Source organism: Heterocephalus glaber, unplaced genomic scaffold (assembly GCF_053883595.1).
Source record: "Heterocephalus glaber isolate CG9 unplaced genomic scaffold, H.glaber_assembly_v1.0 deba00001461, whole genome shotgun sequence".
In the NCBI taxonomy this organism is placed as follows: domain Eukaryota; kingdom Metazoa; phylum Chordata; class Mammalia; order Rodentia; family Bathyergidae; genus Heterocephalus; species Heterocephalus glaber.
This window is the reverse complement of record NW_028258308.1, coordinates 7,661,998-7,683,399: the sequence shown is the minus strand read 5'-3', so window position 1 is coordinate 7,683,399 and position 21,402 is coordinate 7,661,998. Positions and strand designations below refer to the sequence as shown.

The 21,402-nt window shown below is 35.7% G+C and overlaps 1 protein-coding gene and 1 pseudogene across 4 annotated transcripts in view; both read right to left on the bottom strand.

The window, feature by feature from the left end:
• The window catches only part of Galnt7 (polypeptide N-acetylgalactosaminyltransferase 7), a 151,215-nt gene that overhangs the window by 83,157 nt on the left and 46,656 nt on the right, over window positions 1–21,402 (bottom strand). The gene's annotated exons all lie outside the window — the stretch shown is intronic.
• LOC147826725 (SOSS complex subunit B2 pseudogene) overlaps window positions 651–21,402 on the bottom strand; it is a 66,019-nt pseudogene continuing 45,267 nt past the window's right edge. Inside the window, exon 1 of the transcript XR_015453423.1 lies at window positions 651–21,402. This exon is cut by the window's right edge and continues 45,267 nt beyond it. The product of XR_015453423.1 is annotated as an SOSS complex subunit B2 pseudogene (transcript).

Below are 21,402 nucleotides of genomic sequence, written 5' to 3'. Positions count from 1 at the left end.
AGAATGGAAGAGGTTTTTAAAAAGTGGTAAATCAACTTCTCAGTGAAAGCGTTTGATAGAATACGGATTTCCATCATGACTAGTACAAAGACAGTAACAACAGGGGGAAGCTAGGCAGAACTCTTAATGTCACAAGCACTATTTCAAGAGCATCGCACCTGTCTGTTTTAATTTTTGCAATGGCCCACTGAAGTAGATACAATTATTTTCCCATTTTGCAGATGAAAAATATGAAGTAGACAGTTTAAATAACTTGTTGAAAACCATATACTCAGGAGGCAGTAAAAGTGGAATTCAAATTCAAGGTCTTTGGGTCCACAGCTCATGTTCTTTCTTCATTGGAGGAAGGTATCCCCAAGTTACTTTAGTTTTTCAAACTAGAATTTTTTGAGAACTTATAAACAAATCAACATCTATCTTTAAGATGTTTTTAAAGTGCCTAAATCTAAATATATTCTTTAAAATCATGGACTTCACTCTGTTCATTTCAATAACAATTTCTTTTATTTTCAAATCAATATAATACTATTAACTAGAATTAGTAGTAAAATAGTTCAGAAAGGACTATTTTAATAGAAGAAAACTTTTGGAAATCCAATTAGTATTTCAAAAGTATGAATAACTTACTATGATGCCCACTAGCTTAGGTGATTACCAAGACTTAGAAAAATGTATACTGAGAATAATACACTTGTTTCATGTGATTATGTTTTTAGAGAGGAAAAGAAGAAATAAATTATTTTTAGTTGCTTTGACACAGAGGGCCATTAAACTGAGCTGTTATGCTTGGTTATTCTCATCTCCCTGAAACAAAATGATTTTCAAAGATCTACTGTTTGCCACTGACAAATACGAAAGTAAATAAAAAGGTTATTCAAACTGACACCCAGGAAGTTTCTACCATTTCCACTCCCTAAATCATATTAGTATTCCTGAAAGGCATCTTCAGTTTTGGTCTCATGTAGGTCCCACTGAGATCATATTTTTAACAAATTCCTTATACTTCCACTTCTTACAATGCTTGCTGCTAAGCTTCCAGACAGATAGTGAAGCTTGATGCTAGGCTTCTAAAAAGATAGTGAAAGACGGTTATGGCCACATGAAGCAGAAAATCTCTTTATAAACATATATTGGTGACTCCTAACCTTTTTTAGAAGTACAAAGATCTTGGACAATCTCTAGAGAATAATAGAAAAAAAAAATACAAACACAGTATAATGGTAGAATTCTTCGAAGAGCCATCTGGCTTTAGGTACCAAAAAATCCCTAAAAGCATTCATTCTTCCTGACTACATTTCAGACTTTAGAATATATTCTAAAGAAATAATTCTAATTACAGAAAAGACATTTATGCATAAATGTTCACTGCAGCACATACCAGCAAATGTACTAGAAACTAACAATTTCTATAAGTAGAGAAGAGTCAAGACATTTATGGTACATTTAACTGAATAGTATATAACTATAAAAAATTTAAATAAAGTATTTTGTAAATCCTTATGTTAGTTTTTGAAGAGGAGGCTATATACATTGGTTATATATGCTTATACCATATGTCCCCAAATACCTATGCAAGAAATAATAATAATAACAATAATATTAGAATAAAGAAAGTTAAAAGTAGTCTCTAGTGGTGAGATTTTATTTGATTATTTTCTTATATTTTGGGAGGGGGTTTGTTTTGTTTTTTGAGACAAGGTCTCGCTATGTATTCCAGGCCAGCCTTGAACTCACAATGATCCTCCTGCCTCAGGCTAGTCAATGCTAAGACTATGAGTGTATGCCACCATGCCCTGCCCAGTTTTCTTCATTACAAATTCTGAGCAATGTTTGTATAAGTTTTTTAAAAACTGTTAAGCTTCCTGATAAGTTTGTTTTAAAAGTTATTTATTTAGAAAAAGTTGATCTGTTAGGAAAGTTTATATAAGTTGAGGGCTTTCTCCCCCCAATAAGTAATCTCTTCAACATGGTAAACTACAGCATTTGTTGATTGTCAAATAAGTCACTTTACTTAATTTAAGGATTAAACAAAAAATACCACCACAAACGGTTGAGCAATGATACTTAGGACAACAAAAAGATGTGGCTAAAAGTTCACACACAGGCCTTAGCTAGGAATACTTTTTTCTGGTACCAGTGATCGAACTCAGGACCTTGCGCTTGCGACGCAGACAGCAGCACCACTGAGCTAAATCCCCAGCCCTGGAATACTTTTTTTTCAAGAACACAACCAAATTTAGCACACACACAAAAAAGCACAATAAAATGTTAAGCAATTGCTTAAAACCTATTAAAAACAGAAAATGCAGTAAAGTCAACTATGAAGCAAACATCAATTATCACTTACAAGAGAATTAAATTATATGATATTCTAAAATGAGATATTCATGAGATAGAAGCTTACATCCTACACAGCAGTGTTTTATGCAAAGACAGATATATCTTTTTTAAAAAGAAGAAAATAAATTCTTCACATTACTGTCTGCTCTTTACTGATTGCTCCTACTTACATCTGCTCATGGTTCAGTTTTTCTTAAGATATTCATTAAGAGAGTTAAATTTAAAAATTAAAAGAGTTGAATTAAGAGTCTTTATCTTGATTTCTTTTTAAAGCAGTAGATGGTAAATTAGAAAAAAGGAATTACAAGGATTGGTTGGATTTCAGCATTAATTTCAGGCTATTTTTTGCATTAATTTTTTGCCACACATTAATGCATACTTGACTTATGCATGATTTTAAAGCATTTCATTTATAGTTTAGAAAATATTGTACAGCAAAGAAATTACACTAAGTGCTGAATTTCAATATACTCAAAAATGACTTATTTTTAAAAACTTCAGACCAGACACTGAAAGTATTTCAGGATTCTCTAATAAAAATGTAGAGCAGATATAACCTAAAGCAAGAATATATATTAAACAGCACATTTATAAAAACACAAGCTTGCCCTAATTCAAATGTAAAAATTCCAGCATTTCTTTTTCTGACAGCACATAATCCCATATACATGGGATAAGTTACACTAGGCAAGAGGTATGTAGAACATGAGGCTCCAGGTTTCAGCCTTTGCAGCCCCTGGTCTAAAGGAGGAGGTGAAACTGGTGCTTTCTGAATCAAGCGGCAACAGCATGTAGTGCTTCTGCCTCCAAGTTAGAGATGGGAGACTACTGGACAAATGGGCAGCAGGCTGTGAGACCAACTGACTTTCTCCACCAGAAAGTCATGGGATGAAGAATGGATGCTGAGTATCAAAAAAGGTACTTTAATAAAGAAGGAGATGTAATCAGGGAGGTCCTAGGAAGGGGCTAAACAAGGACTTTCACTTTGACCTCTTTGAGAACCTTTCATGCATGGTTATAAAAGAAAAAGGAGTACAATTTTGAGGACTAGAGTCGAGTCACTAAAATATCTGATGTTTAAAAATGTTGTCTGTATGTAACATTTTGCCACAGCCAAAACAACATAAGACAAGGAGCTAAAAGCTGATAAAACTAGGTTAAAAGGATGACTTTAGGTTTAAGGTGAATGAATACCATATGTGTGTTCTTTAAATATATATTCTCCAACAAGAAAAATAAGAAAAGGATACCCAATGGGGGTGGTGGTGAAAGCTTTCATCAAGAATAATTTGTTTGGGGGAAATTTTAGCAAATTTTAGAGATATGGTGCACTCTGTGGTGATGCTCTCACTATCCTATTATTTCTCCCTGTTTACTGAGAATACTGGCAGAAAGGTCCGTGCTGCCAGCCCTTGCTGGGGACTGCCTCTGAGAAAGTACCCCCCAGTCTGTACACAGATGCTCACAGCAGTGGTAAAAAGGCCCAGCCGGCCTGCCCCAAATAGGAGGAAACTTTAGGGACTATCCTAGCGCCAGAGCGCTCTGTGGAGTTGACAAAAGAGAAATACTTCACACCTCAGCTCTCCCAGCAATTTCGATTGTGCTCTCTCCTTTTTTAAATTTTTTATTTTATGTTTTTGGTACCAGGGATTGAACTCAGGACCTTGCACTTGGGAGACAGGTGCAGGGCCACTGAGCTAAATCACCAGCCCCTCTCCCTTTGGGGAGTGTGGATTCCCAAAATACACTCTGATGGAATCATGCAACCACATCTCCATCTAGGTCTGATTGGTGGGGGTCCAACTTGTGGCAGAAGATAAAACTTGTATTCTTCTTGAAAGGCAAGGGTTAGTAACCAGAGCACATATATTTAAGTCAGTTTCTTCCTTTGTAAAATTGAATATGTATGCACAGTAAGGTTATACACCAGGACTATATAAGGCAAAATACAAAAATGTTTTGAGTGCCTAGCAATGCTCAATATGCAATAAAAGTTGGGCCATTATTAAATCAATCCTAAATGTTATTCAAAACAGGATTACTGTTTAAAATCCTCTGAAGAACTGTAAGGAAGATGCTGTGGATGACAGGACTCTGAACATATGAAGTTATTGTTCATGGCAGTCCCTATACTACCTACCTGCAAATTTTTTATTTTTCTTTTTGCTTCCCAGTCAACCCTTTTCTCATTTCCTTACGCTTTTCTCCTTGGATCAGTTATTCAACAATTATAAGAAAAATATAAAAATGTTTTATGAGGAAGATCTTTCATATTTCAGCAGTCCTGAGAATAAGGAGAGCACGAGATGATGAATTTTTCCCCCATTGCTGGGAATCGAACCCAGGTACTTCACACTGAGTTGTAGCTGGGCCCTTTTTAATTTTTTTATTTTCAGACAGGGTCTCCCTAAGTCGCTAAGTTGGGCTTGAACTTGTGATCCTCATGCCCCAGCTCCCCAGAGTGCTGGAAACATGTACAATGGACTTGTTATAAAAATATAAACCTATAAGCTAATACTACTCTTTCCCCAATATTCTTATTCAAAAGTTCTGAGGGAAGTGGGTACATATATTTGTATTTTTTAAAAGTACCCATGTACATATAAAAAAGAACAGCAAAGAAATCTTAAATATTTTCAGTTTGATTTTTAGTAATGTCACTATTATAATGTAAAAGTAGATATGAAGCAAATATATCAAGAATTAAGATTTTCAGAGATACAAATATGATAAAACAATATTATGTTTAAATTATAAATATCCATATGAATTTACGATTAGAGAAATAAAAATATTTCCTTGTTTTGTACAATGACAGAGCCTGGAAGCAATGATACAAACAGAATAGGCATGATAACACCTGGTCATGATTTCTGAGTACTGTCTCCCACTACATGGGACTGGGACTCCTTGGAGAAAGTGTAGGTCCAAGGCAGAAAATTATGAGGTGATCAAGTTTGGTTATGCCATAAAGAAAAGTAGCACTAAAAAAATCATGAGAAAAACTTTATTTCATGAGATCTACTCAAAGGTTGAGGTAGGATAGAAGAAACAAAGATAGAAACAAAAGAGACAAGGAAATCGGGATTTTAAAATTGTACTTCTAAAAATACTGCAGCTTCAGGACACAAAAGTTGGTCAAGCTGAGTTTTTTCTTTTTTTTTTTTTAGCTTTTATTTGTATTAGTACATGTTTGCAGTACATAATGATTACATTCATCATAGGGAGTTGATACACGTATGTAATACATCTTAATTCTTTTTATGTCCTTTTCTTCTTTCTTCCCTCTCTCCTCCCTCCACCTCTTTGTTCCCTTCCCATTTGCAAAGGATCTATCTCCCTGTTTCCCATTTTACATCTTTTATTTTGATTTTTCATTTATTTATACTTTGGATTTCTAAAATATTTTTACTCTTCTCCCAAGACCCAATAAGGGTGAGCAATTTCTTTTTACCTGCAAATGGTTCGGCCATTCCCTTTTAGTTGCAAATGGTATTTTTCACCTGTAAAGAGAGGCTTTCCCTTGTGAATGAACCATTATCTTTCTGAGAGTGAGCTAAATCTCCCCACAAAAAACCAAGACCAAGACTCAGATTGACAAATTGAACAGATTTCCACTGCCAGAAACATAAATATTCCCCAGCTCCAAAGTAGCGTGCCTGTTTCTCTTGAGGCTCAGCACTCTATTTCTTTCTGTTAACTAACTCAGTTGTTACTTCCCTTCTTGAAATGCTCACATTGCAGCAATAGTTTCTCTCTTTTCAATTTTTTATTAGTGCATGTTTGTAGTTCATATGATCGCATTCCTCATGGGAGTTGGTGCATGCACGTAACACACCCCAATTCTTCCTTCACCCCCTTCCCCTCCCTTCCTCTGCTCCTCTCCCCATCTCTTGGTCCCTTTCCCTTTTGCAAGAAAATCTATTTCCCTATTTCCTATTATTTATCGTTTATCTTGTTCTTTATTTATATTTTGGGTTTCCTCATATAAGAGAAACCTTAAGATATTTAAGTTTGGTGTCTGATTTATTTAATTTCTGACTAATAAATCCCTTATGTCTCTTACTGATGCATCCTGAAAATTCTTTTTTTCATAACTCTATTTCTCCAAGGTAATTCTATACGTAGGGTGGGTTCAGGAACCTCCAAGGACCCTGGCTGGTGATAAGGTGGTAATAAAGAAGCAGCATTAAGCATTTACCTTGAGTTTTTAGAAGTGACTGTAATTCATCCATAGTTAATCCTTTACCCAAGAATGCCAGCACAATAGATCCAGCAAAGAGTAAAGGATGTTGTGATCTTTAGGTAAAACGTTGAGGAACAAGATATTTACATGGTGCCAAAGTATCAGCCACTCACATTTGTTACTTATGGAGATCTGGAAGTTACCACCATAAACAAATAATTTAATAATGAACAATCTGACCTCCCTGGTGATTGTCTTAGTTACTTTTCTCTTAGCTGAGACCCAATACCTTACACCCACAAGTAACGGGAAGCAAGGTTTACTTTGGCTCACAGTTTGTACAGGTTTCAGTCAATAGTTGACTGGCTGCAAGGCAGGGCAGCATGGCAGAAAGGCATGGCAGAGGAGAAACAGCTCATGACATAACAGCCTGAAGCAGAGAGGGAAATCAAGGAAAGAGGGGAGATGTATCCTTCCAGGCCACACTCCCAGTGACCCACCTCCTCTAACCAGGCTTCACTTCCCAACATCACATTTACCTACAAATGTATCAATGGACTAATCACACACCCATGACCCAATCACCTCCCCAAAGCCCCACCTATGAGTGCATAAGGCTTTGGTGGGGGGTCATCTAGACATAAACTGTAACACTGATATAATATGAAGTACTCATATCAAGCCAAGACTTATATAAATAGGTTTAAGGCAGGACAGAAAAAATAAAAGGCAGAAAGGAGACAAGGAAATCCTAACTAAAAATTGTACTTTTAAGAAGACTGCAACTTCCAGGACCCAGCCAAAGTTACTGAAGGTGATCCATATCAGCATTCCTTGGTTAAATTTTGGCTCCTTTCCTTCCAGATCCATCATATTCAAAATTCCTCTAGAATACTGAAAGTCTGTAAGTTCACTTAATTGACAAAGAGCAGGAACCTGATCCTAAGATAAAGGAACAGGCTGAGAGACTCCAACAGTGTTTAAAACAAAACTGGGCCCATACCCATAGAATGAATTTCTTGAGGAGTGGGCTGCCTTTTCCTGGGGTTCTCACTCCTTCAAGACAAACATGAATGTTCCCTATTCCAGGAAATTATGCCCTTCTCTGTTGACTGTACTCTATTTTTTGAGTGTGTATCTTTTAATTTCTGCCTAACAAAACCCTTCCTGTGCCTCTTGCTGAGTAGTCCTGAAAATTCTTTTTCTGCGACAGGGGTCAGCAAATCTGCAAAGTTATTCTGTAAGGGTGGCTTAGGTTCCTTATTTCAGCTTTGGGGACCTCCTTAGACCCAGTCTGGTGACAGATCTACATACATACACAGACAAGGAGAGAAAGGGATACAGAGAAAACAAATTTGTCAAAATATTAACAACTGTTCAATCTAAAAGGTATGTACCTGAATGTTCACTGTACTGGTCTTTCAGCTTTCTGTGTATCTGAAGAAAATTTTCATTATAAAAAGCTTGAGAAAAAATAACATTAAAAAATTTTAAGTGATTCTGAGCCAGGCGTGATTGGTACATGCCTGTAATCCCAGATATTTGGGAGGCTGAGGTAGAAAAACTTCAAGTTGGAGGCAAACCTGTGCATCTTAGCAAAACTATATCGAAACAAAACACAACAAAACATATCAAATATGGGCTAGGTATGTAGCTCAGTGATAGGCCCTGGATTCAATCTCCAGCACCAGAAAAAAAAATCTGATGATCATTGTGCTTGTCAATTTTTTTTCTTCTGTTAACATGAACGCAAGTTTTATTCAAGAGATATTTAAAAAGAGGTGAATTCTAACAAAGTTTAAAAGTTATCCACCCTACCTTAAAGAGCAGAAGTGGATAACATTTATGACACATAAATTCCAACTTAACATTTCTGAATAAAGCTATAATGACTTGAGAGTCATTTAACTTTTGCTAATAAGGCTATCGAATTGTGTTCAGAAATTGACAGCACACACGTGTCCCTCTTAAATAAAGGAGGTGCCAAGGATTTTTCACTTCAGGCTGAGTATCTCTAAGTACTTAGGGTTTGTAACTTGAGACTGAATATTAATTATTACATGAATTCAATTTGAATCACCTTCACTATGTTTGTCTACCATAGTTATTTTTTAGAATTAGGTCAATGTTTATTCTGACTTTATGATGTTCTCAAATTATACAATTATATATGGTAGTCTCAAAAATATTCAAGGTGTTAGTTTGTAATTTCTCTTCAATGTAATCTATGTTAATGAATATTAAAACAACTGTAGCTTTCTTCTAAAAATTATTACAGTACAGATCACATTCTATTCCATTATTCTGATAAAGAATCTGTTTTCTGGTAATAACAAGAATCTAGGGACCGGGGATTTAGCTCAGTGGTTTTGCCGCCTGCTGCACAAGTGCAAGGACCCAAGTTCGATCCCCAGTACCAAAAAAAAAAGAAAGAATCTGTTTTCCGGTCATAAGCGAGAATTTAGGATGATTCAGTCCTTGGAAAATCTTACTGGTTTTTAGTTGTTTCTATTTTTGCTGGTTATTGCTTTAGTTGGTAACATCTAGATTTAAAACATAACATCTCCACTAAGTTTAATGTCAAATACTACAAAATTTATAGAGAAGACAGACTCATCATAGAGGCTATAAAGCTGATGTCTTAAGTAACTCACCTTGAAATGGGTGCAGGATTTTTAGAGAGGATATTCAATAACATTTTGCTCAAAAAATAAATGCCCCTACTTTTCAGAGTGTTCCCATTCTTCACTAGGAGACCGAGCAGCTTAACATTTTTGCTATAAAAACCAACCACTCTTGAACAAAAATGTAAAAGGAAACCAATAAAGAACATATTTTTTTTCACAGTTAACATAAATTAAAGTGCAATAAGTGTTCAAGTAGGGCACATAGTTTAAAAACTACATGTGACTATTTGGCATAGGTCATCTCTTAAAGGCTCTTTGAGGGTCCCTGCCACTACTTACTGTGGTCATGACTGTTTGATTATTAGCTGCTGTTGGGAGTTGTGGACTGACAGGTCCTTGGCCACTGCTTCTACCAGCATAGGAAACCTGGTATCTCCTTGATTCAGGGCCAGTTTGAACACCATTGCCCACTGGTCCAAAGGTACCTGTACCAGTATTACTATTCATGGGATTTGTCTTCTGTTCACTGTGGGCCCCTTTGTTCGGCTGTCCTCAATAATCTGGGTTGGGCTCACTGAAATTTGGCACTTCTGAATAAACCATACAGAATTCCCCAATTTTCTGAAGTTCACCACCCCTTCCAGTATAAAGTGTCAGGCACCCTTTCCACATGGACGCATACCCTCTGGTCAACCGAATAATATCCCCAGGCTGTATAAGACCTCCGATCTCATCCACACAGAAAATGCTGCCCGTTTTATCTGCCACTGTACACGATCTCACTTCATGGCCGTCTTTGGTTTTGGTCACCCATCCTATCTCCAGCACAATAAAGACGACATTTTAGTTTTTCTGTCCTGGCTTAATGTCTTTTATGAAAACAGGAGGGTGGCTGAGCCCGTTAATAGCGAGGCAGGTGCGGGACAGCAGGGGCGGCAGGGATCAGGGCAGGGAAGGCCGAGGGCGAGGGCAGTTACTGGGGACCTCCAGGAGCCAATCCTGGCGGCCCCAAGCCAAAAGAAAAAACGCTTCAGAAGAAAAACACGAAGCACTCCCCCAGCAACCTCGCTCCCCAGTGAGGACGGAGAGCAGATAAAAGTTCAAAGAAAAAAAAAGGCAGTGAGGGCACACGTCTGTCCCGAGCCCTTCACACACACTCTCGGGCGTGCGCCCCGTCCCCAGCCCGGGAAGGCACCAGCTGTGACAGCCGCAAGGGATCGAAGACAGCGGCCGCGCGCCCCGCGTCCCGAACACCTTGTGTTTGTCAAATTTTGGATGGGGCAGGGTTTCATTTATGGGAGAGAATTACATTTATTCCAAAAGTAAAGTAAAGAAATTCCTTTCAAAAAAACATAACAAGGTTCATTATCCAATTCTTTTAAATTGAATAACATTTTTATTAATGAATAATTATTCTATGATTAAGAATTATTTTACGAGAGGTATTATAAGCTGCTATATGTCACTTACATCAAAATGAAACAGATATAACTCAAGCTTAACAGATCTTGACTTACTAACTTAAGTAACTCTACTACTTAATTTACTCACCAAATTTACTGAACATTCAATAAGTATCAGAGAAAGGTACGATATCGTATTAGAAAGGATGGGGGTGAGGAAGTCTATTCCATTTAAAACCACTGAATGGAACCTTATGCAGAATATACTAACGGTATGAATTGACTTTTTGAATGGTTTTAATTCTCAAACTCATGTATTAGACGACTTTTAACTAAACTCATATATTAGACAATTTTTGGAAAGCTCATCTTTTGTTAAAATAAAACAACTAGATATCCTTAGGAAGCTCCACCTACATGGCTCTTGGAGTCATTTAGACATGCTCAGACTAGGTTGGGACTTTTTAAAGAATGGTACTCACAGTGGAAAGAAAAAGTGTACTACTACTGCCCAAAAAGTTTCAAAGGCAGAAACTAGCTGATTTTCACCAGTAACAAAGGATATCTGCGAACTTACTAGCAATTTTATTGAAAACAAAGAAGGTCAACAATAAGGATTGACCTCAGCTCTAAGAAAGGAGTCACAAATCCTAGTTTCATCAGTCTTCCACTAATTATCTAGATAACCCAGGTAAATTTTGTAGGCTTTAAAATTTTTCATTTTTCTATGAATTCACCTTTGTTGCATTACACAGAAGTACTGGTTTGTGACTAAAGGGGAAAAAAACCCAAAAGAACAAATATGGTCCTTCACTGCAGACAGCTTAAGGAGCACCTACTGCAGAGCACAGAATTATGAGAAAAGTTTCTGCTTCCTTCTATGAGTCATGCTAAAATTTAACTACATCTCTCACTAGATCAGTCTCTCCGAACAGTAGGAATTAAAAAGTGGGCAGAGTGAATAAATCTGAATTATGTACCACTGAGCTAACTGTAATTAATTTAAATCTTTGCCTGTATAATATAGTCTGGATATGACAACAGAATTTACCAACATTTGAGTCACAGCTGGACTTGCAAAGTGGCAATATCTGCCTTTTAACTTTTTCGAAGAAAGTTAAAATAATTTAGTGACTATTTTATTTTATTGAAATATTAAAGTTCTCAACAAATCAAATGCTAAGTTATCTTAAAGAAGCTTCTAAGAATTGGGGTCAAAGCATAACTCGGTGTCACAGCACATGTTTAGTATGGACAATACCTACGGTTCTAGCCCTAGCACACATGTGTGTACACACACACACACACACACACACACACACACAGATACATACTAAATTCCTGAGTCTAGAACTATGATTTAGAATGAATTTTTATTCTAACTATTGGTGGTTCTACAACTTTAGTTTCTTACATATAACTCTTTAATTTTATTTATTAATTAGCTTCTCACTGAAGAATTATATCTCTATATAGATATGATTAATATGTGTACTCTACTTAAAAAATTCAGCTCAGTACTGTTTGCTTCTTTACATTATCCACATTGACTTTTAATCCTGGGCCGGAGAATAAATGCATGCAGACAGAGACTCTTTCTGTTTTTTGTTTTTTCTGCTATATCCCCAACACCTAACAAATCTCCTGACAAACAGAATACTGCTGAAAAGAAATAAAATATATAACTAAAATGGTAGCTGGTGGATGCTTGAAGGAAAGGACCATGACTCATTTATTATCATAAGAGTACCTAGTGAAGGACAGAGGGTACTAGAAACAGTAGGGGTTCAATAAGCGCTCATTGAATAAGTAAGTGAACGAATGATTAGAAGAATTGAGCAATTACCAAAATTTAAAATATATGTTTGTTATTCTCTTTTTAAGATATTTAAATATTTACTCTATAATTAACTTAAACCAAAATTTTATTTTACTGTTGCTATTTGTACTAGACATTACCAATTCTTCTATAGTCAATGCTCAAATTAGAAAGAAACCCAAAATCTGAGTGTTTGAGAAACTTGCCCAAGTTGTTCTTTTAAGAGTACATGGATAGATTTCCCTTCAAACAACCCTTCATTAAAACACACACCCTTTTCAGTAGCCAATGTTAAGATGTTGTTTCTATAGCAAAAGAAACAAAATGAGAGAAATTTTCAGGTAAGTGTGATACTATCTTGTTTTCCATAATAGAAAAAAAAAAAACCTCTCAAATTTACTTTAAGAGCTTTTTAGCTTTTCAGAAAACCTCATTTTTACTCAATCAAAGTAATAGTTAGGATAAAACCTCTCATCCAACCCTCAAATTCCAATAATGTCTTCTAAGCATAGAGGAGCATGAATAAGATTCACTTTTTTAAATATCCGAAGCAGTATTTTATTCACAAATGAAATGACTTCTAATCTACAGAAAACATCTATGCTAAGATTTGAGGATAAGCCAGTTTTTAATCAATCTTTACTATCATTTAAACTTTTTAAGAAACTCTGCTAAATCCATCCAATGAATGGATAAGATAAGATATTGGAATTTAATCTTTCTACCCTGTCTCCAGAAGTCAAGAGGAAATTTAATGCAATGATTTGGTCAGAAAAATTAAGAGTTATTATGAAATTTAACCAGAGAACTCCCTGGAGCCAATGAATTTATGACTATATTTTAAAAACAATTACCAGCACCCTTAGCATAGTTTTTAAAACAGGGAGTATCTTATAATGGATATAATTTTCTTTTTTTTTTTAGCATTACAGTTATTTCTTGAAGACAGTAACATTCGTCTGTAGAGTATGTGGGGCTTGGTTTGTCATCTACGATGTACATGGTCGCTTGAGATTTTTGGTATTTTCTAGGCTTAATTTTTTAAATTTGTTATATAGATTAGTGGGTCTCATTTTGCCAAATTCATACATGCTTCAATCGTAATATACTTCGATCGTTTTCACCGGACCCTGTCATCATTATTGCCCTGCCCCATTTCACATTTGGGGGGTGATATGTACAATATATTTCTGTACAATATATTTTGCTCATATCCAACCCTGCCCCCACTACCTGCCCTTACACTCTTCTCCCTCCCTCTTATTCCCTTCCTCTTGTCTAATAGTCTTTCTTTTTTATTCCACATATTACAGAGAATGTGCAAAGTAAATCTTTCTGGCACTGGATTACTTCTCTCGGTCTTCAGACCCATCCATTTTCTTTGCAAATAACAGAATTTCATTCTTCCTTGTGGCTGAGTAATACTTTATTATAGGCACAATCAAATATAAGTTTATCAAGCTGTACATTCCTTAATAACTGGCAAAGTGAAGGCAGACTACAAAAATATCTTTGTCTCATCAAATCTGCACCAAAAAATCCTCAGAAAACTAAAAATAGAGATTCTGTTTGACCCAACTGTATCTCTCCTGTGAATCTTTCTCAAAAGAGTTAAAACTATCATATTATAGTGATACATGTACACCCATATTTATAGTAGCACAACTCATAATAACTAAATCTTGGAAGCAGCCTATATGTTCATCAATAGATGAACAGATAAAAAAATGTGTCATATATAACAATTGAGTACCCTCAGCCATAAAGGTGAATAAACTTTGGTCACTTGTAGGTAAATGGGTACACTTTGAGACCATAATGCTAAGTGAAATAAATCACACACAGAAGTCAAGTATCACATGGTTTCTCTTATATAAGAAACCCAAACTTTATGGGCTGGGGATTTAGCTCAGTGGCGCTGTGCCTGCCTCCCAAGCGCAAGGTCCTGAGTTTGATCCCTGGTATTAAAAAAAAAAAAAAACCCAAACTCTAATTTAAAAGTAAAAGATAGACGATAGGAAACTGGGAGAGAAGACCGTAGAGATGGGCATGGGATCTAGAAATGGGGGAAGGGAGGGGGAAGTAAAAAGGATCAAGATGCAGTAAGTATATGTACCGATTCCTCATGATGAATGTATATTATGTATCACAAACATATACAGGGGGGAGAAATTTAAAAAATAAATTTCATCCTCACTGTGTGTCTTGAGGTGCCCCTGGATGAACATGGGTATGAAAGTTTAAGAAAAAAGATAAATAGCAAAATCACTCCTTATCACTTACACAAAGAAAGGAGAAGGCTCTTACTCTTAGATTGCTGGGCAACTGACACTAAGTCCAATTTAAATAAGATTATTCAAGGTAATTTGGTTGGAGGATTTTTTGTAGAAAATTATTTTAAAATGTACAAATTAAAACATGCTTTTGACATTAACCTTATGTTCCAGGAGATGTAAAAAGTCTACTAGATATTAATAGGATAAATTATTGAGTCTCGCAATTTGAAAAGAAAATTGTATTTCATGACTAAATTAGGAGGCATAATTCCATACTCCGCAATTTTTTCTCATGGTAATAATCTATTATTCCCTAAATAATCTATTATTTACCACGGTAGTAATAATCTATAGGCAAGCTATCCTCCCTGACAAATTTGTCCCCACTATGAGCAAGGGTCATATATAAAAAAGGCAACAACTCTGGGTTTGATCTATGACCATGGAGCTAACAAACTAATCCATTTGAGGGTGCCAACCACACATTTATGCATTTTCCCCCCAGTGGCAAAATTTATTGGTTAACTGGGCTAATTGGGCTTGTATTCCTTTTAAGGTCCTCCATCATATTAATAGAACTAAAAATGTGGCCAAAAGTGAGAACCAGATTTTCTACAGGTCAAACTTTGTAAATTATATATAAATATATACTAAAACAGTATGAAAAAAGCTCCATTACCAAAACCAAAGCATGAGACACTGTAACCTCAATTCAGGATCCCTCTCAACCAAACCCCTCTAGGGAACACACCCCTCACATATTTATAAAATAGAAGAATTACAGGGCTGGGGATTTATCTCAGTGGTTCCTCTGCTTGCCTCACAAGCGCAAGGTCCCAAGTTTGATCCCTGGTACCAAAAAAAAAGAAGAATTACAGCTTCTATGTTTCTGTTGTCAAGTACTTCTTGAAAGGATTTCTTGAGTCTGAGAAGGTTCTATATCCTGACTTTCTCAGTTTTGGGGTCAGCATCAGGCAGCTCCGATCCTTAGAGTCCAGTTTCCCTAGGACTTGAAAATTTTAAAGTAGAGAAGCAGGGGGTGGATGAGTTCATTCAGAACCTTTTGGATGACTGGATTTGCTCCTTCAAATAAATATGTACCTACCATGTTTCTAGCAGACCTGGCTCTGGAGTGACAAGAGATAAAAGCTATACCACTTACCTAGTTCTGGAAGCTTAGATTCTGGAGGAAGAGAAAGAAAGAGGCAGGCAATTATGATACGGTTATCAAAGGGGCTGCGTCCATGTGCCTGAACCACAACTTGGCTACAAGAACTAGCATTTGGTCATCCCTGAGGCAATCAGTGTATACCTGAAATATAACCATGGGTTAGCTGCCATAAAGTGATCGAACAGACTCAGGTATCTGAGCAGTGTTGAATAACATTTTGGAAAATGGTATCCACCCACTAGAGCTGAAAAAAGTTAATTTTTTTTAAAGGAAAGAAAAATAAAAAGAAATCCATAAAGTTCTTAAGTTTAGAAGCAAAAGGAAGACAAGGGTAATGGGTCACAGCTTGACTGCATCAAAGCATTCTACAAATTCCCCCTGCAAAGTGCCAGTAATATGACTCTCCACTAGATTTGTGAACCTGCATTTGAAGCAGTGATTGGAACAGTTCCATGGGGAGTACCCATAGTGTATGCATGCACCAGACACTTCACTTTATCTCAGGACTCATTTGAGTTTGTCAGTCCCTTTCCTGTAAGAAGACTTCTTCAAGTCTAGTATTTTTTTTTTGGTACCAAGGATCGAACCTCCAGTCCTTTCACTTGCAAGGCAGGCGGCACAACCACTGAGCTAAATCTCCAGCCCAAGTCTAGTATTTTCTTAGGTCCCTAGAGACTTGGTTCAATTATACTGTAAGCCTGCTCCTTCTTTTGAAACACACTTTGTGTCCCAGGGCACAGGCTAGTTAGAGATAAGAGGCTGAAGCTACTATGGCCTTATGTAATGATCTGGGCCAAATTTCAAGTTAATGACTTCTCAAAATAAAGCTTCTGAAGATATGGAAATCTGATAAGGCTGAAATACCACAATACAGACTCTTGTGAGCTTTTTAAGAGCTTTGTATTTATTCTGTCTTTTGAACTGAAGTTAATTGTTTAAAAGGAGTAACATTTGAACTTCTATTAAAAACTGAGATTAAAGGACACACAGTCTAATGATCATATCTCTAGTTATGACTTGCATAAATAAACAAACATACAAACAACACTGGGTCTTGTGTTATATTGAGAAGCATCTTGACCTTTTTCTGCCAAATACAGTTTTCTTGAGGTTTAGCAAATTTGTCTGGAGCAATAGAAAAGTATATTATTTTTATTTTTTAATGTTTTGGTACCGGGGATCAAACTTGGGTCCTTGTGCTTGCGCAGCAAGGCGGCAAAACCCCTGAGCTAAATCCCTGGTCCTGAAAAAGAATATTAACTTTATAAAGTGAAATATACTATAAAGTATACGGATCAACATTTCAGACACACAGAGTGGAAGAATCCATTTAAGTTTATCTAAAATGCTTCAATCTAAAATCAAAGATGCTATAAAAAATACAAGGAAACTTTTTGGTAGTAATAGGAAAGGATGTTTTTGCAATTCACTCAAGAAGAAAACAACAAGACTATTTAAACTAAAATTGGTAGAAGGGAGGTGGGGGTGAAGGGGGCACAGGTAATGGGGAAGAAAATGATAACTAAGATACATCATGTTCAGGTACAAACACCCAATGATAAATTTACATTTATTGTATTGTATACCTAAAATGTACCAATTAATATATATAATAAAAAACTAAAATTGGTAGAAACATAATGGTTAGCAAATAGACCTGATGTATTGTATGTGTCAGTGCTTCAATACTTACCTAAAGAGTTGTATTTTTGTAATTTAATCTTTGATTTCATAAGACTGAATTTTATTGCAGGTTTTTTGGCTGGTAGACCAAAATTACTGGGAAATAGTCACTATATAGTTGTCAAATTATAGTTTTCAGGATATACACAAACAGGCTCCTTTGATTGCAAAGTACAATGCCTAATAAAAATATCAATCCAGAACTCTTATAAAATAATACATGATTCATATTTTTCCATCACAGCTCAAATGTATTAAAGATTACTATCTCATTACCTGACCAATTCCACAAATACTGGCAAAGAAATAACTCTTTTTTTCTTGTCAGCTCCCAGCCTAATTCTCCTCAACTCTGCTGAATGACAATTGCTTAAGCCTAATAATAGCCTGAACAAGGTAGCTTCTAATAAACTCCCAGGTTTAGGGGCAGCCATTTCTCTCTGGAATAACCTGAACAGCAAGCTGAGTTGAGGATCAGATTTATCAGTTTTAATTCTACAATAGAAAGATTATCTCATATGAGAAGAAAAACAAATAAAAGGAGTATGTAATATGAGATTTTTTTTCTTGTTTAGATTAAGGATCTTGAAAACTAAGAATACATTAGAGTACTCCAAGTAAGAGGTCTTATATTTATCATCTGATCAACTTAAAATTACTAAAAATAGGCATTTTTTCATAGGGATCTAATATGTTAGAAGTCAGTCAACCTGTTCTTCCCAGTGTATATTATATATACTATTATATCTACTTACCCTAAGTGAATTTTTTTTCCTTTAGTGAGCAAGTGTATTAAAAGTGAGAAAGAGGGGCGGGGGATTTAGCTCAGTGGTTCTGGCGCCTACCTCTCAAGCGGAACGTGCCGAGTTCCATGCCCGGTATCAAAAAAACAAAACAAAACAAAAGTGAGAAAGAGGGTCATGGTCCCAAGTTTGAGTATTTTCTCTAAGAGGTATTTTTAAAAGTTGGCTCTTATTCTCAGCCCTAAGAAATGTATTTTTGAAGAAATGATCATTCTATATTTAATCATGTGTTGTAAACAGAGAGAAACAAAAACAACTTTGAAACACCGAAGCCATGTTATTGTCTGTTGTACTGTACTGATAAATCCAATAGCTATCTGTTGAAATGTGTTAATCATTTTGTTATAACACATCACTACACCTTAACGTCCTATTTCAAAACCAAGTCACCATAGCTGATGAAATAGAAAAGTTAGTGAAAGGAATCAGAAGACAGTGGCAGATCAGCACTGGAAGAAATCTGTATGATCAAGACTTATCTTTGGTCTCTTTGGAGTGGATCTCAATGTGAATATTTCAATTACAAAAACAGAGCTAATCTAGATTATTTAAATTCTAAACCAAAGACTTCTTTGGAGTAGGAACCATACAAGAATCTTGATTATAGGTAAAAATCTGAACAATTTGGATATCTACAATTTTAGACTTTTAAAAAGGCTAGTCTAGTAGCTATCTGTAGGGTACTGTGGATGTCATATTTAACACTTTGTTAATTACTTGAGATTTCTGTAAAGTTAAGTGATTTTTGAATAAACCGATATGGATTAATTAACTATGAAAATATTTAATGGTTAAATGCATTTGCCTTGAATAAAACTGGATAATCATTTATGGTTAGTCACTTCACACAAAATTAGTGTTAAAAAGCAAACATTTTTCTCTCTATCTTCAATTCTTCTAACATAACCCTTCAATTACCTTTGCAAGACCTTTCTGAGATTTATTATCTTTCAGTGTAACTGAAAGCATGCTGCCCTTGTCAGCTCTATATGAAAGAAAAAGAAAGGCACAGTAGTGAACCATACTGGCTGCTGAAACCTAGCAGTTTTAGTCATTGCTTTGAGGATGTGAAATTTTAACTGGAAAGTCCAGAGTTACAGAGTGAGGAACTTTGATACAGGTCATGATGTTCATTGATATATTAAAATAATAATAACCCTTAATTGTTATTTTGATACAGATCTTTAAAAGCACTGATCTATCAGGTGGGTCTCAGAGGTATGAAAAGCACGGACAGAGATATAAAATCTACACAGCCATGCTCATTATAATGAAAACTCAGTAAGATTATTTAGGCAATGTGTGGGTGGGCTTGTGTGCACATGCTGGCATGGTATTTTACATTTAATTTTCTAACAACCTAAAGAATAATCAGAATGTAGAAATACAGTGACCTCACATGTAGCTATTCAGAACTTGAAATGGGGCTGGTCCAAACTAATATGTGATGTAAATATAAAATACATACCAGGTTTCAAATTTTAAAAAGAAAAAAATATAATACATTTCCATTTTGAAATATTAGCTTGATTAGTTTGATTATAACGAGTTAAATAAAATGTTAAAATTTATTTCACCTAGGTCTTTAAAACTGTTTTTAATGTGGCTAACAGAAAACTTAAAATTACGTTATTTGTATTTACTTTTCTATTGGATAGCACCAGAAAAGAATTTCAATAAAGTACTTTCTACAGAAGCTATTTAATATTTAACATTTTAAATTTCTGTTTAAGAATCAAAAAGAAGGATGGGTCTAATACAGCAAATGTGGTAAGAAAAAGAAGTAAAAGTGATATTGATATTCTGCTCTCCTTGGCTTCTGACAGAGATTTGTGCAAAGGTGACCATTTTTCATTTAGCTGTAAGTATATTTATAAAATAGTCAATGAAGGTGTGAGTTTCCAACAGCTGAAATTCTATCTACCTCAAATACCGGCTCCATGCCCATAAAGACTCCAAAGCATTGGTTTCTTGGCATCCTTCCAGCCAGAAAACAAGTACTCACTCTTCGGGCTCAAGCCACTCATATTTATGCAGCAATGTTTTTACAAAAGCATAATTAAGTAAGTATTTCTTGAATTACTAGGTGCGTAACTCTGCCTGAGCCAGCAGCACTTGAGGTCAGGAACTTTCTATGTTTACACAGAATTTCTCTTCCTTGGCAGAGAAGACCATAGATGGGTTTGGAAATGAGGTTGGAAAGAGGGAGATGAACTGGACTGAAGATCATCTAAACATTCCAGAGAAAGGCCGTGATGGGGGCTGAGTCAGACTGCCAGATATGGGGAGATCGGATTGGGTGACTAAGAGCCTAGGCAGGAGAAACACACCAATATTACTGAGAGCGAAATCTGGCTAAGTAACTAGCTTCCTTTTGACTCCAAGTAACTACACACAAATATCTATGAAGGTATATGTTCACAGATATGAGAGGACTAATGTTGTTGACACATAGTGTATTTTTCAATACTAGACCTCAAAGCAAGTCAGAATAAAAGCTGGGTGGAACAGGGAATTAGTATAACAGAAGTTTCACCTAGTTGGGAAAAAAGTACTAACGAAGTCCTAAGAGATGGATTAACCCAAGCAGCCTCATTCAAACTTGTACTGTACACTACAGCAAACTATGCTTGTAGCATGGAAAAGAGAACACAACATCAGCTAAGAATATTTTTTAAAAGAAAAACTGATGTGGGAAGATGGAGACCTGACCTCTAGATATTAAAATGAATTCTGAAGTTGCAATAATTTAAGTCTGGCATCAGTTCAGGAAAGAGATGGATTAATGAAACAGACACAAATGTATGTAAAAATTTAGTATTTAATCAAAAGTGATTTTCAAAACATTTTATTATTTAATAAATTATACAGGGAAGTTGGCTATTTGAATAAAAGTTAGATCTCCAAACTATTCTATGTACCAAAATAAATTCTGGAAATTAATGAAGATTTAAATGTAATGAAGAATTCATAGAAGAACTAAAGAAAATAAAACCTTAAGTTGGAGAACTTTCTAAATATGGCAACAAAAGGGCCGGCGACTTAGTTCAGTGGCACGGTGCCTGCCTCAAAAGCACAAGGTCCTGAGTTCGAG